Source organism: Rousettus aegyptiacus, unplaced genomic scaffold, assembly GCF_014176215.1.
Source record: "Rousettus aegyptiacus isolate mRouAeg1 unplaced genomic scaffold, mRouAeg1.p scaffold_m13_p_6, whole genome shotgun sequence".
In the NCBI taxonomy this organism is placed as follows: domain Eukaryota; kingdom Metazoa; phylum Chordata; class Mammalia; order Chiroptera; family Pteropodidae; genus Rousettus; species Rousettus aegyptiacus.
This window is the reverse complement of record NW_023416309.1, coordinates 98,580,059-98,598,568: the sequence shown is the minus strand read 5'-3', so window position 1 is coordinate 98,598,568 and position 18,510 is coordinate 98,580,059. Positions and strand designations below refer to the sequence as shown.

General features: G+C 40.1%; 1 protein-coding gene across 1 annotated transcript in view; it reads right to left on the bottom strand.

The window, feature by feature from the left end:
• The window catches only part of LOC107513775 (keratin-associated protein 4-3-like), a 289,405-nt gene that overhangs the window by 175,237 nt on the left and 95,658 nt on the right, over window positions 1-18,510 (bottom strand). The window lies entirely within an intron of this gene.

Sequence of the window (18,510 nt, the reverse complement as noted above, 5' to 3'; positions counted from 1 at the left end):
CGCAGATAGAAAGAATATCTTTTATTCTGCTCCTTTCCCAAGTCTCTGCTGCCAACATAATAATAACTGACATTCTCTGGAAGTATATTCCACATTTATCTGAGAGACGAACACTGATATGTAAGCGGCAGGAAGGTGACCTACATTACTGCCCATTGGTGATGGGCAGGTTTCTCTTTTGTTTATTCGGGTCTTATTTACATACGTTCCCCATTAGAGCCAGTCAGACAAGTTCTAGGATTGTTTTGGCTATGGTACATGAAGATAAAAACCTACAACCTTCCCTTCTTAACTCCTTCTTTGGATACAGAAAGCAGCTTATATGGGAACAGCATGAATAAAGAAGATCTTTACTGTTTAGTTTCCTTGAATAGTCATGAGTCTGAATCCTGTTCGATTCTGTTGCCTCAATTACTGTTGACCCATAATTACATACTTTATTATCCTCAAGATATTTTTTGAGATGTCCACGTTCTGCAAAATTTGGGAGCTATTGGGCTCTCCGAATATTTTCGTCAAGAATAGTTGTGGGATGTGACTCTAGAGCATTTTGAAGAAATAGCATGGATCCTCTCATTAAATGTTTGCTATTTCTCTTTCTATTCTTTAAGGAATGGGATTTGGTTCTGTTTTACAAAGAACATATAGCTGGAACTTGCAAGACATAACCCTGCTCCTCTAACTCCCTGAGACGGATGACAGTGAAAAAATAATTTAGATGTCTGCTCCAATATATTCATCAGAGAGAAATGGACTTAACGTTCGCAGATTTTGCAGGAAGGTAATCATGAATAACTGCTACTTGCAAGCACAAAGCGGTCCCAGTGTGAGAAGGCATCATTTGCATCCCAGCCATTATCTTCTTAGGGTAGGGTCACGACATGTTTAAGTCATCCCCTACAAAAATTATTTGACATTTCCAGAGGTTTCAGCAAATAACTCCAAATCAAACACAAAATGTGGAGCCAAAAACCTGAGTCCTAAACCTGCCACTTCCTAACTGTGCTCCTGGACAAACATTTAGCCTCCATCACCTTTAATTTCCCTGTTTGTTAAATGAGGATCTTGCCTACTTCCTATGGATATTGTGAGAATCAAATGAAATTGTTTCCGTAATGCTGCTTTGTATGCTGAAAAGTACTACACAAATGTTATTTTTATATAAGCTTCATTTTTGGCCACAGCGCTAGACCTATGTCATCATCATCTCATGTTAAAATTCTTTCTCTATCAATTTAGTTATCCAGTCATGATTTTTGAGTTTTAATAGTCTTTGACTTTTGGGGGAGGTGCGGGGGGCGGGGGTGGTAAGAACAAGCTCCCCAGACATCAAGCCCACAATTCTACTCAACAAAGCATTTTTGAAGTCTTAGGGTATGTATCAGATGACTAATGCCCACATCAAAGACAAAAGCACTGTTTAACTCACAGCTCAGCAATCCACTTCCTCCAAACAAGTAGCAACTTACATTAAGCAAGTGGAATGCAGAATTCCCAGAGTGATCTCTTCTCTATCAATAATATCCCTCTCATCTGAACACCTGGGTTACCCCCATAGCACTGCATTGCATACCACCTCAGACTGAAGAATGGAAATGTGGAAAGAGCATGGGGCTTGGACTCAGAAACCCTAGGACAGAGTCTCAACCCAGCCTGTATGTGTGACCTTGAATAAAAGGGACATAGGCCCCGCCTCCTAAGGGGCTGGAAGGATTAAATGGGATAATGAAAGGTCAAAAGGTCTTATAAACTGTAAATTGCTCTGCAGAAGGGAGTTCATTCCCTAAACTGAAAACCAGGCATATGTCATTTCTTTCCACACCCCCTTCCTTTGTATCTGGTCCCTGGTGGACCCCATCCATACCATCCACACAGACTGGGAAACCAGCTGGTGAGAGGTCAGAGCTGCTCAGTCTGCTCTGAGCTTTGATTCCAACAAGATCCAGGGTTTGGGAACCTTTCTGGACTCAGGCTAACCTCGGGCTGATGCAGCTACGCCATTGTCAGTTTATCCCAGAAATAAGACATCTTCCTTCCACTCAGAGCAAAGTAGCCCTAATGCCTTCCATGATAGAAATTAATTACAAACTGCATGGTAAAGAAGAGGTCTGACCACTCAGGCGTATAGGTTCTTTAGGTGTCTTCTCTGTATGAGGGAATGCAAAACCATCTGCTGGACCTTGTATATGAGTGGTCGCACCTTTTGAAGGTGATGAGGAGTCTGGATTTTTACCAGGAAGCTAAATCAGCATCCTATACAACCACAGAAGGGACTTAAAGGGTCATTTTCTGTTTGTTTTTACATAATTCGGCAAAGGTCATCAACTAGAGAAGAAGAGAGACTGAAAGAGAGGAAAAGTGAAGACCTAATACGAGTAGACTTTTAGCACAGCTTAAATGAATCAGGAAACAGCATGGTCTCTGGAGCGTGAGCTCGAATCCCACCATTGTTCCTTCATTGAGACCTCAAGCGGGTTATTGAACTTTTTCTCAAGATTACTTTCCCCATATTTGAAATGGAGATATTAATAATAATGACCATCAGATCACTGGGACAATTAAATAAACTCAAGCATGTAAGTACTTAGAGGAGTATATGGAAAACAACGTATTCAATAAATGTTAGTTATTATTATCAACATTGCCATTATTAATATAAATGTAGCACCAGTGTGGGCCTCTTTGGGAGACAGTGCTGTAGAGTGGAATAATGCCATTACTACTGCTGCTGCTGCTGCTACTACTACTACAATAATAATAATAACAACAACAACAACAACAACGACTGCAGTGTACTGAGCATTTCCCATGTATCAGGCCCTGTGCTGAGCTTTTCACATGCACAGCCTCTAATCCTGAGCACAGCCCCACAAGGCAGCTCTTTTAACTCCTCTTTCCATAAGGTGAAAGTCACTTTCCCAGAGTGACTTTCCCAGCGCTAGAAAGTAACAGAGCCAGATTCAGACCTAGATCTCTCTGACCCCTAAATTTATGCTCTCGACCACTTGGTGGAATTATATATACTTAAAACCAAGAAGTCTGTGAGTCCCAGTCCTACAAGGAAGTTGTGATGCCAGGTTCCTTTCTCCAAGTCTGTGAAGCTCTAGTAAGACATAATCATTCAAAGCACTAACTCCACGGAGCAAGATGGCTTTTTGTTTGCTGGAGCCTGTCTCAGAAAGGAAAGGAATATCAGAACCCTTTAGTAGCCCATAACTGTATTTCTAAACGAGGGACATCTGGGGATCTATCTCCTCTGTGTTTTGTCTTTTTTCATGTTGACTCTACCTTAATATGCCAGCTGTTTTACACCCTTCCGAACACAGAAGTACCCATGCTTCTCTCTTCCCCTTTGTCTCTTGGTCATTAACTACCCCCTCAACATGGCCCATGACCTCTCCATCCTCATCCTCAATTCCATTCATTTCTGCTTAGAAGAGGCTACACAAAAATATTACCCCGAGAGTTCAGTTAGTGGTAACCCCTTACATTACTTCCCACCAGGATTTCTCTAGTTGACCCAGACACCACCTACATCCAAATCCCCTGGGAACGCTGTAAGATCCAGATTCGTGGGCCCTATCCCAGACCTCCTACATTAGGTGTGGGATCTGGGAATCCAAGTTTTAACAAAAGTCTCAGCTGAAGCATGTGTGCTGAGTTAAAAGCCACTGCTCTCTAACTGGCAAGTGCCACCTGGTTTAAAGATCTGGATGATTTGATGCATTTTTGAAGTTTTTAGGTTCTGACACTATAACTTGATAGATGATCACACTTGTAGACAATTCCTCCTCTACATGTCTAGCCACCTGTTTATAAAGTGGAGTTAATCAATAAGGTAATAAGTATTACTGGCTCATCTAATCCTCATGACACTACCATGAAGTAGTTACTATCAATACTCCTATTTAAAAGATAAGAAACCTAACAGAAGTTAAATAATCCGCCCATTGCCACACAAAAATAAGATGGAATTTTTACTACTTAAATTTCCTTAGGAAAATTTTAAAAAGCACCTGATACATTATATAATCAGTGTCCAAGAACAGAAACAGTGTATTTATCTATAAGCATAGGGTTGTACAGTAGATATCTAGAACTTATTCATCTTGCATAACTGAAGCTTTATTCTCTTTGACTAGCAACATTTCCTTTCCCCCACCCCCAAGCTCCGGCCAATCCTCTCTCTATTCTTCACGTCTGTGAGTCTATTTTAAGTACCTCATACAAATGGAATCATGCATTATTGTCATTCTGTGACTGGTTTGTTACACTTAGCGTAATGTCCTCAAAGTTCATCCATTTTGTTATGTACTGCAAGATTTCCTTCTTTTTTTAAGGCTGAGTAATATTCCATTTCATCTGTGTGTATCAATATCACATTCTTTTTTAATGCAGATCTTAATATTCCATAAAGAATGGCAGTAAAGGAGCCTCTATTTTTTTATTTTATTTTTTTACCTTTTGACCCCCTTTACTCATATGGTGATGGAAGGAAGTTTAACTTGGGGTGGTGAACACACAATGCAATATATATATGGCATATTATTAAATTGTACATTTGAAACCTATATAATTTTATTAATCAGTGTCACTCCCATAAATGTAATTAAATAAATAAATTAGTAAAATAAAAGTTTTGACAATGAAAAAGCATTTTAAAAGCAAATGCCCTCTCCTAATGAGAGGGAGAAAGGTTAAAAATTCAGGAGAAATGGAAAGTGTCCCAGAAGATAAGGGAAGAGTGCCATCTGTGCCAAGAAGAATTTCGAGACTGAGGCAACCAGAGTCTATAACACAGTGCTGTGGGTTAGTATCAGTGTAAGCAAGCCTGGAATGCATTGTTCCAACACTGTAATCAAGTGTCTTCTATAAGAAATGAATCCTTTGGCTATTTGGCTGGCTAGAAATATCTGGTCAGTGTGTTCATGCATGATTCACGAGCTTTGTGGGAACAACCCACACACCCAGTTCAAATGGGAACAACCTTATCTGGCAACATGGAAAGGTTTATTTAATTGAATTTTCATTTCAGATTGAGCATCATATTTGGAAGGTTTTCTTAGGTGATGCTTTTGAGCCGCAGGCCACTACTTACATGCTCAGAAGAAAATATGTAATGTGCCAATATTTCTAAATATCCTAAATAAGGTGTCACCAGTAGCAGTTTCTGAACATGTTTTCTTGATCCTCCTTCTCTCCCCTTCCCCTCCAATCTCAATAGCTATCTCTAGCTCAGCCTCTCAACCTCCTTCCTCCCTCTTTGTCTGGAACAACATAACAATCAAGGTAAACATACTGGTGGTACCTGGAGTAAACATCTACAGCTAAAGTTTCTCCTACTAATTCCTAGAAAGAGAGCAAATGTAGGAATCTTTTCTCTGTGTCCTTTTCTAAAGAACAAAAAAGGGAAAAAATCAAGAAGGGCTTTCTTCTAAGCCAGGAGCAAAAATCTCTGATATTGCATCTCCTTATGTTGGTCCAGTGGGCCTAGCAGGTACTTGGGAGTTACCTTGGGGAGGACTGTACATACCTACTTGATATCTATGGCTGTTGGAGAAGCAACTTAACTCTACTAACCCAGAAGATCAAGAGAGAGACCACACTTTGGGCTGAATTTCTTTATCATGTCGTTGGTTGTAGAGAACTGCCTATCTCTAACTTGCATGTAAAAATAGAGATCTTCTCTCTCCACCTCAGTGGGGAATAAGTGTCTATCGGCTCGTTTTCCACTGATTCATCAGAAAAAATAAATAAGTAACTGTAGTGAAGTAGCCCCCTTCACTACCTCTCTCTGCGAAACCACCCCACTTCCTGCACCCCTCAGTATAACTTTAGTGTGTACAGAGAGAAGTCTCACAATGAAAGGCAAATAAAAATGACAACCCACTTAAGACAGAGACCCCTGTGATTGGAGGGATAAAAGAAGACTAGGATGAAAATTCAGAACAAGTGGCTTCGGCTAAAGCATTAGAAAAAGCCAGAAGAGAATACTAGCCCTTTCAGGCCAAGAAGCCAAATCACATGCTGATGCAGTAGAGACTCTTAAAGCTAGACCAGCGGGGTCTGGTTCCCAGCCCTTCCACCTCTTGGTGGGAGATCGTGGGCAAATTACTTAATCTCTCTATTTCTACTTCCTTGTCTTTAAAATAGGGCTCTTAATAGCATCTCCTTCATAAGGTCGAGCTGATGGGATTAATTAATGCATACGAAGCTTAGAGCATGCCTGGCACCCAGTAACATTGTAATTATGATTTCACTGTGCTGCTTTAAGAAGCTTCCGTCCCATTGGCAAAACAATCACACTCAAGCTAACAAAGTATTTCCCACAAGGTAACGATGGCACAGTCGTGCAAAGCCATCGAGATGACTAACTGAAAGCACTAGATTAAAAAGAGAACATTTCTTTTTTTATTTTATTATTTACTTTTTAATAAAAATTATATATACTTAATGGTGACAGAAAGAAATATAACTATAGGAGGTTAACGCACAATGTAAATATATATATGCCTTACTGTTAAAATGTACAGCTGAGACTTACTGGATTTCATTAACCAATGTCACCATAAGTAAATTAATTAAATTAAAAAATTTTTATACACACACACAAAATATGATCACCAGATTAATTTTAAAAATTATATATACTTAAGGTGTTTTGACATACATATACATAGTGAAACGATTACCACATATAGGTCTAACTCTCTTCTGTTTTTCTGGAATGTATGGAACTTAGCTGGAAAGGACTTCTCTATAATATATCAACCTTCAAACTCTTTGGCAGCCAACAGGAAGAGGATGGCCCAGGAGGAGTAGCGAGAACAGTTTGAAGCCCGCCCTTTAAACGGGATCACCTTGGTGAAGAAGGAAAATGACAGGGCAGTTCACACAGGACTGGTGGCCGTTCTTCTAGTACAATACCTGTTCCCCTCGTTTCTTGTGGCCCCAATATTCCCTGGAGTCAGGTGATGGGCACAATAGGGAAAGCAGCAGGAAGACTCCCGCGAAACCCTGAGTTAACATAATATAGTCAATACATAATCAAAGTGATTAAGTATGTTCAGAAGCTGCTGTTCCTAGGGTCAAAAAGTAGAAAGAGTAATGTTTCTCCTAATCAATTAAAAATCGATTGAATATTATGCCTCAGACACTGTGCTAAATGGTCTACATAACTTACCTCACTTAATCCTCAGAGCAACCCTATAATACTATTGTTATTCCCACTTTACCAATAAGTGAACCAAAGCTTACAGAAGCTAGCTAACTTGCTCAGCATCACATGGTTAGTAAATGGTGAAGTTAAAATTTGAACAAATTCATGTCTTCTATACTCCAAATGCCCAGGCCTTAATCACTCAGATTTGACAATATAATATCTGTAGCCCAAACAATGGCATAAATAGCTAAAGAAATAGTTTTTTGTCATGGAGTTCTAAAGAGGTGAGCACTAAAGGCAACTCAACAGTCTTTATATCCAGCCCAACCCAGGAAGGCGAGAAGCTGAACACAATCACGTTAGCACCTGTAGAGTTGGAGCAGTTCCTCAGGCCTCATTCTCCTCCGGTTCCATTTTAGCCAAACCATCTTCATACCATAATTTGGTTTCTCTAATATTCAGATAAAACAAAGAAAATATTCCAATTTTCATATGGGAACTTTATGGTTGCAGAATGGACCATCTCTCAATGTTCACTTAGTAGGTTTGCATTCTGGCTCATTCATCTGGCACTAAAGAATCAGGTTACTGGGAGCTGGCTCCTGAGAATCCCTCTGATTCTGGTGCACTAATAACAGTAATGGTTCTGAAGCCGACAGCCTCAGAACAGACACAGACCACTGTAACTGTACCGAGGAGTGTCACTCTGTGAAGCTCTGTCTTGGAGACTAGATGGCCTAAGTGGCATCTCCATCTCATCTCGTTCTAACTGCAACAGTCAGGCTGTTGGGTTCATGTGAAGTTTACTGTTTGAAGACGGGCATTGAATGGCTCTGTTCCACTAGACATAAAACCAAGAGGTCTCGATCAGGGAAGAATCAGGAAAGCATAGGTCTCATTTCTAATCCTGTTCATATCCATGGTGAGCATAGGGTTGAAACAATGGCTGCCAGATATCCATGTTTCCAACAGACGATGCATGGCCTCCTCAGCAGTCATGGTTTGATGAAGCTGCAGAGGACTTTCTGGTTTTGAGCCATCATAATATTAACAGGAAAGGGGGTAATAGAATAGGAAGCACCCCACCCCAGGATCTCTTGGCATATTGGCTAAAAATTGTGGGGGCTAGTAATCTGAAGTGAAATCAGATATATTTGGTTGACATAGTAAAAGAAGAACACACTACGTCTGAAAATTTAGAGGAAACGCTGGAGGAAACAGACAAAATAAGAAAGAGAGAGAAAGAAAATAGGTACGCTCTTGTGGCCATAAGTGAGATAAGCCAAGAGGTCATTTGGAGCTCACCCAACTAGAGCGGAATCTAGTTCAGTGGAACCAGATTGCAGGCATCACGTCCCCTGTCCCAGTTACGGCACCGTCTCTTCACATTAAGGACAGAAAGCTGATGTAGCAAACAGCAATTAGTGTTGGAGAAACCCATGGTTCAGGTAGCTCTATCTGAGAGGAAGGTCCATAGAGGAATTCAAGAGCTGCAGGCAGAGGATGAGATCAGGAGGAAGAGAGGCTTGGGTTGCAAATAAAACACAAATATTTACATCTACCCTCAGTATAGTAACTGTTTGCCCCGAATCTTCAGGAAAAGCCTTGATTTTATGTAATTTTATACTTTTCAGTAAAAAACCATGAAATGTTTAATTAAATGTGATTTAAATTCTGTAATTTAAGAGGTATCTCATGTTTTATCTCCATAAAACACCAAGAGCAAAACTGGAGACTGATGCATACAGTAACAAGGTCATGAGTGTTTAAATTCACCAACCAAGTTTCTCTGTTGTACTTCCAGCCTCAGGGAACTTGACTGATGTAAAGATAGTACATATTTAGACTCATACCGTAACTAATAGTTTGAAGAGATAAACATACTCCATAAACTTCTAGGGTCATCTTTTTTATAGCAACAGTAAGAAGAATTTACTTCCAATGTGAAAGACTAAGTATTCAGTGTTCTCTACATGCGTTTTCTAAACAACTACTCATTTTTTACAAATGTGGAACCTGAGGTACCAGACGTTTATAACTTGTCAGAGCCACATGGACAGCTGGTGTGGGAGACAAGATCCAAGCTCAGGATTGTGTCACTCGAGATCCTGCACTTTTAACCATTATGCAAAACGGCCTCTTCTTTTTTTAACCAATATATACTCTGCAAGAACTTATTTCCTAGCTGACTTGTTATGTTCTCAATATTAAAGAAAAAGGACAACTACCTGGAATGATTCTGTCCCTCCAGGTAATTTTGGCCACACTTCCCTGACCTCTCTTCTAATTCTAGGAGAGGAAAAAGAGAACAAAGGAAGAAGGAAAGAGTCATAGTCCGTGTGGGAAATGAGGAAAACAAAAATGGACAGGAAAAAATAGGAGTGAGATCTAACAAAAGGCATTCAGGAATGGCTTTCACCTGCTCAAAATATAGGACAAATTCAAGCCTTCCTAGACAAGAACTACAAGGCTGGCTCACTGTACTCTACCCTACCTTAAACCCCAATTGCAATAATACCACATAACATGCAGAATGTTCTAGTAACTTTCTTAGAGTGGAAATAGTGTCCATCCTAAATTACAAATAACTTTAAACGGATTGCACAGTAGGAGTAAGAATAAAATATACCAAACCAAGAAACTGGAAATTATATTTGGGATATAACATATAGAAAAGTGAGACTTTAAAAGGTGTGCAGGTATTAAAATAAATTCAGTAAGTTTAGAGCATTCTGTAAAATGTACGTAACTTCTGAGCAAACTGGTTCCAAAGCTAAAACATAGAGTGATATAGGCCTATTTTACATGACCAAAATAGAGTATTCTAACATACACACACACACACACACACACACACATTTTAATAATAGCGCCACTGAGCACTTTTTAAGTGAAATGTATGAATTATGTAATTTAATTCCTACAGCGACCCTGTCAATCAGAGGTGAGTATTAACCTCAGTCCAAATTTTAGAAATTGAGGCCTGAAGGATTGGGCAGCAGTTGGCAGAATCAGAATTCAAACCGATAACCAGAACTGATATCAGAACATTCATTAGCATAAAGTTAGACTGAGCTTTACACGGACAGTGTTTATAAAATAACACCTCTGGCGGGAAGTCAAGATGGTGGAGTAAACACTGTGCTCGCCTCCTTCACAAACACATCTAAATTACAACTAAACGACAGAACAACCATCATTGAGAATTGCCTGAAACCTAGCTGAACAGAAGTCCTACAACTGGGGACACACAGAAGAGGCCACCTCGAGACTGGCAGAAGAGGCAGGTACATGGAACAGGCTGGTCCTGCGCCTGCACATGGCAGTTGAGAATCAAGAAGAAATTTCAGCTACAACAATACCCCCGGAGGAGTGAGGGGCCCCAGCCTCACATCAGGCTTTCCAGCCCAGGGTTCCAGTGAAGAGAAGTCCCCACAACTTCTGACTGTAAAAACCAGCAGAGATTGTGGCTGAGTAAGACAAAGGGCTGCCTCTTTGGGGGCCCATGGGCTGACTTACTCACTCATTCTGGGCTCCAGCACTGGGGCAGCAGCATAGAAGGTGCCAGGGAAATACGGGAAGGAACTGAATTATCTGGCTTTGGGGTGAAGACTTGGGAGAAGCTTTCTCCCAGACAGAAGTGCTGGCAAAAGACATTATTCCATCATTGAGCCCTACCCTCTCTCAGCATGCAGACCCAGGCAGTCACCATATATAACTCTCCATCGACCTGGTTAACACAGTTCATCCTGTCCTGGTGATTCCCTGACACCCTGCCCCAATATGTGGGCCTACCCAACATGTGGATTTTCCATGCGAATGGCCTGTTTTGGCTCATGCTACAGACCTTCCTAAAACCTCTCAAAGATTCACAAAAGCTAAACAAGCAGCATTTGGCCTCAGTGTGCCGTGCACCTCTTGCTGATTAGCCCCAAGCCCAGCACTATAGTGACAGCTGACCTTGGTTTGCAGCTTGGCTTCTCGAGGCACATCCAAGCCCAGTATGGATAGCAGACATCTGCAGATTGTTTTGTGTCTCATGCCAGGTGGCTCTGGGCAGAGTACAGGCTGTGACTGAACTTGGCCTGCAGTAGGGCCCCTCCCAGGAGGCCCGGGCCTGCACACCCAGTGGACAGCTTCTATCTGAGCCAGAGCATCACTAGGGTCACATGTGAGGATGACACACTTAAAGGGCAAACTGGACAGGCACCAGAGTCCTGTTAAAGCAAACTCTACTCCATTCAATCAGCCCCTGCACAACAGCCCCTCCACTATAGTCACAGCCAGTCCTCGTAATCAATCAACCCAAGGGTCAGTCCCTCCAACTGACATGCAGACAGCAACCAGGGCTCAACTACAACAAAAGGACACATACAGCCCATACTAAGGACATACTTTGAGCACTTGGCTTAGGTGACCAGGGAGACTGCGCCACTGGGCCCCACAGCACACCTACCACATAAGGCCACTCTAATAAGACAGGGAGACATGACAGCCCTACCTGATACATAGAAATAAACACAGGGAGGCAGCCATAGTGGAGAGACAAAGAAATATGTCCCAAATGAAAGAAAATAATGAAGCTCCAGAAAACGAACTCAACGAAATGGAGACCAGCAATTTATCAGACTCAGAGTCCAAAACACTGGTTATAAGGGTACTCAGTGGACTTAGGAGAAGAGTAGATGAACTCAGTGAGAGCTTTAAGAGATAGAAAACACAAAAATAGAGATAGAAAACCAAAAAGGATCAGTCAGAAGTGAAGAATACAGTAACTGAAATGAAGAATATCTTAGGAGAAATAAACAGTAGATTAAATGAAGCAGAGGTTCAAGTCAGTGATTTAGAAGATAACAGAAAACACCCAATCGGACAGCAACAAAAAAGAATCAAAAAAAAAAAAAAAAATGAGGATAGTTTAAGGGACATCATCTCCAGGAGATCATCAAGAATACCAACATTTGCATCATAGGGGTACCAGAAGGAGAAGAGAGAGAGCAAGGAATTAAAAACCTATTTGAAGAAATGACTGAAAACTTCCCTAATCTGGCGAAGGAAATAGACATATGAGCCCAGGAGGTGCAGAGTCCCAAACAAGATAAACCCAAAAAGGCCCACACCAAGACACAAAAAAAAAGAAAAAAAGAATGAAATCTTACCATCTGCAACAATATGAATAGACCTAAAGGATACTGTGTTGAGTGGAGTAAGTCAGACAAAGACAAATGCCATATGGTTTCACGTACATGTGGAACAAAATAAACAAAAAAACAAACAAAACAGAAACAAACTCATATATACAGAGAACATTTTGTTGGTTGCCAGATGGGAGGGAGTTGAGGAGTGGGTTGAAAAGGGGAAAGGATTATGAAGTACAAATTGGGGATGTAAAGTAAGAAATATAGTCAATAGTATTATAATAATTATGTACGGTTTCAGATGGGTACTAGATTTATCAGGGTGATCGCTTTGTAAGTAATATAAATGTCTAATCAGTATGTTGTACATCTGAAATTAATAAAATATCATATGCAAACTGAAATTAAAATATTTAAAAAAATTTTTAAGTAGCAGCTCTTACAACTAATGTTTATTTTTTAATTCATATTGAGATATAAGTATGCCTTTTAGGCTAGAATTTTTTTTATCTAGCTTTCATCAATTGACAGCTTCACTGGTCTCCTCTCTCTCCAGACCTGTGAGATCATGGCTACAGCACAGACGGGGGGTGATTACAATCGTCGACATACTCTGGGTTCATCTGCACACTGTGGTTTACGGATTCTAAAGCTCTTATGTGTACATTGGATACTGATCGCATAACTCGTGTTTGCACATTGCGTATAGATCACATAGTTTGTGTATGTACGTGACATACAGATTAAAAGCTCATGTATGTACATTATACACCTCATGCATGTACACTAATTTATCTGCTCCCCATAACAGCCCTTTTACATACAAGGAATATTATCATTAGTCCTATTATAATGATAAGGAAATTGAGACCGAAGAGGTTAAGACTGCCCAGTGGGTTAATAGCAGAGCAGGGACTTTAATCTCCAGGCTAATGTCCTTTCCACTAATCCACGCAGCAACAAAGATACAGAAAAGGAACGGCATCATCGGGGTGAATTTTTTTAAGGGGCAGGGAATTCTTTGAAACTGGACGCATAGAAAAAGCAATGATTCATAACCAAAAGAAGGGTGAAAATGAGGAATAAATCTAACTTTCCCAAGCTAAAAGTCAAACCATGAGTAGTAATAAGCAGGAAAAGAGGTTCAGAGAATATTCCCCATAAGTACAGAAAGGAGCAACCTAGAAATACATGTGTAAAACTACTGTAAACACACATTAAGTCACTGTAAACGCACAAATGAAATATGAAGCCAGTGGTCACATAGGGGCTAGGCTCCGAGGCGCCTCTGCCGCTGACTCACTGGACAAGCTTCGGCCAGTCTTTCTCCTTTCACTGCTTTGATTCTTTCATCTGTGAAAGAGTTAGTAGTTCCTTGTCCATAAAACAAGTTAAGAGCCTTAAACAAAAGAGTACTTTAGTAAAATATATAACTCTACTTCCTGTCTATAAGCATACTGATTAAGATAGGTATCAACCACGCACAGTTTAAGAGGGCATCATAAACACTGTTTATTATATAATCCTGTAGAACAGACAAATGTAGCATATACACACCACAGATGCCATAAGAGTCAATAATAAATCTAATTTTATTACAATGTCTTTTTAATGGCAGAGAACTAATTCTGTGCTATTCCTTTAATATCTCTACATATTTCACTAAATCATTCTTCTCTAAAAAAATTAATAAATAAACCACCACCGTCTCTCATCTGGAGAAGCACAATAGCCTCCCCACTGATCCCCAGGTTTACTCTTCCTTTCATGCCTTCTCCACAAGGCAGCCAGAGTTACCTTTTTAAAACACAAATATCATCATGGCACAGCATTCCTCTTCTTAAAAAACTCTCTATAGTTTTCTATGGTTCTTGTATTGAACATCAAATTACTTAGCAGAGTTGAAGAAAGCTCAGAATCTCCCAGCACCTAAATACATCATCACGTTCATCTCATCCTACTTTCCCCTTACTCTCTAGGCTCCAGTCACTTAGATTAGTTATTCAATAAACATCTGTTGAACCAATAGATGAATGAGTGAATGAATGAGTGAATGAATGAACCAAACAGATAAATGATTGAATTTTAGACACAAAGAACTGTCAAGTGAGGAACACTCCTGATGTGTGAGGACCATCCCACAACCCTCCCTCCATTGACCCTGCCACCACATGAACCAAACTGAGCTAAAGGTAAAACCTACCAGGACAAGATTTCAGCAAACTGCATGAGATGATGTCTCAGCAAACCAACACCACTTACTCGAAATGTCTCCTTAAATGGCAAAAGAAAGCAATGCCCAGTGAGCACTGAAGCTAATGCGTGGGTTAATTCAAGGATTATCAATGACAACATAAAGGATTTATTTGATTACCTATCATGTTCTTCGGATTAAGATGATATAATAAGAGGGAAAAGAGTGAAATCATTGCAGTCTTGCACGAGCACGCCCCACCCACTAGTGGGGATCTGTTTGTCTTCGATAGCCTTAAATGAACAAAATCATCCCAACGGGTCTGGTGGTATGTGAAAGCACAAAAGAATTCTAAAGGCCTAAACCAGATTGTTCTGGCACTCCTTTCAAAGGAGATGGGGCTCCTTTTTTTGAAGGTGATAATGATGTGAGATTCATCTCCCACTATCACGGGATGGCCAACTCATTCTTCCCAAGCTTTACACTAAAGTACTGAATGACAAACATGTCACTCAAAAGATGATGACTTCATCACCACCCAGTGAAAAGATGCAAATAAACAGGAAAATGAGGCTTTCTCTGTGGATGATAATGCTACATTGCCAGTGTCTCCCTGAGAACTGGCAACTCTAAATTCGAGGTATAAATGGGTGGAAACCAGCAGCGGCTCCTGAGCACCCCAGAACAGACCCTCACCTAACAGGTGTGTCATTGGGCAAAGTACTGAATTTACAAAAATACAAAGCAAAACTCCCCATATCCACAGGCAGAAGGATCCTTAAAGCAGGAACTGTGTCTTATTAGTCTCTCTAGTCACAGAATCAGAGCACCTCTAAAGTAAACTCTCAATAAAATAAATAATTAAGTGAATTAAATTAGAGGACTTTAACCCTAATTATTTGTGGCTATAGACTTTAACCAACAATGGAATTGGAGATAAAATGCATGGTTTGGAGGCCAGAGAAAAAAAGTAATAAAACATTTTAAACATAGTCGACCATTTGTAAATGAATAGGTGTGTGAATCAACACCCTACAACTGAAAAAACTTTAATGAGCCTAAAGCACCATCTCTAAGACTTTAAAAGTAACAATAAAATAGAGAGAATAAAGGACTCCACAACAATATAATGGAATCCCTGTTGCCAGTCCTAGCTCTGCCATTACCTGGCTATGGCCCTTGCCCGAAGTACTTTCCTTCTTTTGTTTATTGTCTGTAAAATGATGGGTATGAGACAGATGATAAATAGGGTTTATTTCAAAGTCTAATATTATGTTCCTATAAAATAAGAAAATCCTAAACATTCTATGGGTAACTAGGGCCAACAGAGAGACGGAACCTTTAAGGTTTACATCATTGGATCCTAACTTTTTCAATTTATATACCCCTTTGAAACGTTAATGAAAGCTGTAACCTCCCCTCAGAAGAGTGAATATATAAACACACAGAGGAAATGCTGCATATAGTTTTAGAGATTTTACTAACTTTCCTGAAGTCTATCCACTGAATTCCAAGTCAAAAACCTCAGCTTGAACTGAAGTACTGTTTTCTCTTTCAGTTGGGCGGTTTCACAATGGATTCGGAAGCCACAAGAGCTTAAGCATCGAAGGTCAAGTGAGGCCAATATGAGACATTCTATTTTGGCATGAACAATAGGAAGTACTGTATACAACACTCCTATGAAGTATTCTTGCCAAAAATGTCAAGCCTGTATCTAATAAAGCCTTTAGACCTAACAATAAATACAGGGGTCAGAGGGACATGTTAAAAATACCATGAGGGTTCAATCGGCAAAATCCAGAATTAGGGAACTTCTACGGGATTTGTCTTTCCTGTCTAGCCACTCTTTCTGACTCTGTTACCTGGGACCTCTTGCTCCTTCCCAGCCAAGAGAATGGCTGAATCTGCTCTTCTGAAGAGCTTACCTTTTTAACTACACCTGCCCACAATCGTCTTTCTTTTTCTTCTCATTTCTATCTCACTTAGTCTATTCCATACAATCCACTACTGGTTTATAGTCTTCCTAAGACCAAGGTTATATTAACAAATATTTATGAAGGGCCTGCCACAGCCCTCTATAAACCGGAAAAATTGAGGAACTAAAAATAAGTCGACCACAGCCTCGACCTTTAAGCTGTCTTACAATTAAGTTCTGGGATAACTAATGAGGCCCTTGCTTGACGTGCAATATGTGCATTTTTTATATGTTCCAAATTGCTCAGAAGTATGCTAATACAAATTAGAACCTTAATAAATTACTGACTGACTTGGACTTCTGTCAATATAGATCTTATTTAATTGAAATCTGCTTTCCCTTTCTTTATTCTAATATTGTCTCTTCTTCAAATTTCCTAACTCTTCTCTTAAGGTCCCAATGTTATTCATTTGCGGTCACTTACAAGGCTCTGTAAACCTTATCCTTATCTAATTCTTCTATCACATTCTTTTAAAAATCAGATTAAGAAGGGTTTCCAATTCAGTTGTCTCATTATCTACCATTTCAAAAAATTTCCTTTTGTGATCTTCAAACTTTTTGCCTGTGCGTGTTTTCCATTATTTTTCCTTGTACGTTAGTTACTATATACAAATAGTATTTGAAAGCAACTTTAAGTTGTCTTGCCTTCCCTTCCTAGTCTGAATGACTATACTAAATACTTCCTAAACCTGAACCTTCTACCTGTTGGCTTCTTTTTCCTGGAAAAATCAAAATGTGAAAAAATTTTATTTTTATTTGGTCAGTTTGATAAACTTGAGCATTTACAAAATGTCTGACCTGATGTCACTGCAGAAGCTGTGTTTTATTTCTATAAATGTCTCATCTTTTATGTAACCTTCCAGATCATCAGATAATTACATAGCCATTTTGCCTGAAGATCTACTACTCACCTGCTCTGAAATGCCATGCTAGTAAAAATCTATTGGGGTTGTTCTGGCCATTCTTCTCTCACTATAAAGAAGAAGATGCATGTGGAACACTTTAGTGATGGAATGGTTTTCTTTAAAAGGCACAAACATACGGTTAATGACAGCTAACTGTTGACAGAGCTCCCTTCTGATCCTTAACACACCCACATGTAACCCCATTCATTCACTCACCGCCCAACCTCTGCTGCATTCCCTTTTAATGATGACACTTCATCATTATCAGAAAGATGAACCAAACATGAAACAGAGTGGAGCCTGGCCCTTGCACATCCTACAAATGGACGTTCTCATTTGTGAGGCTGAGTCCATGTGAACACAAACCGACTCCAATCTTGAGTCAAAACAAATGATCAGGAACTATTCACATTCATCAGAACCCTGCGTGCCACCACACATCTAAACAAATATCTGTTTCCCTCATTTGTTCTTTTTATCTCCTTTTTGTTTTGTTTTGTTTTGTTTTTTCCTGTTCAAAGATATAAGGGACCATAGAATACATCAAAAGGTCACTCCCTCTAAGCACCCCTAAGGCTTCCTTTAGCCTTGACTAAATTTTTCCATCTTGCACACAGTGAGGTGAGGAAAGTCCAGGGGACTTTTGCAAGGTTTTGTTTCCAGGGCGGACAAGCAGAGCCGGGTGTGCTATAGTGATTTTATTTGTAATTAGGGGTGATTTTGCCTTTATGGCTGGCTAGTTCACCCCTGGGAGAGGCTTTTCTTGCTCTCTGATTTTACAACTCACATTCCCAAATGGGACAGAGGACCTTGGTTAAATTCTCGACTCTAAAAAGTTCATTGTTGAGTTAAGAGAAATCTATAAAATCCTGATAAGAACCCAGACTTTGGTACATGAAAGGTGGAAGACATAATCCCTGCTTTCAAGAGCTGGCAGTCCCAGAGTTGTCTAACGAATGCAGTATAATGTGGTGAGTAAAAGAACAGGGGTGGACTCAGGTCCAGGAGGTGGCTGGGCCCAGGGCAGGGCTCCTACCTTCCTCGGTGGGGTGGGAATACCAAGCTGACTGCCCCTCTGGAGGACCTTGGGATCCAGAAGAGGTGGTTTCCTCATAGAAGGGGCACCTGACTCATGC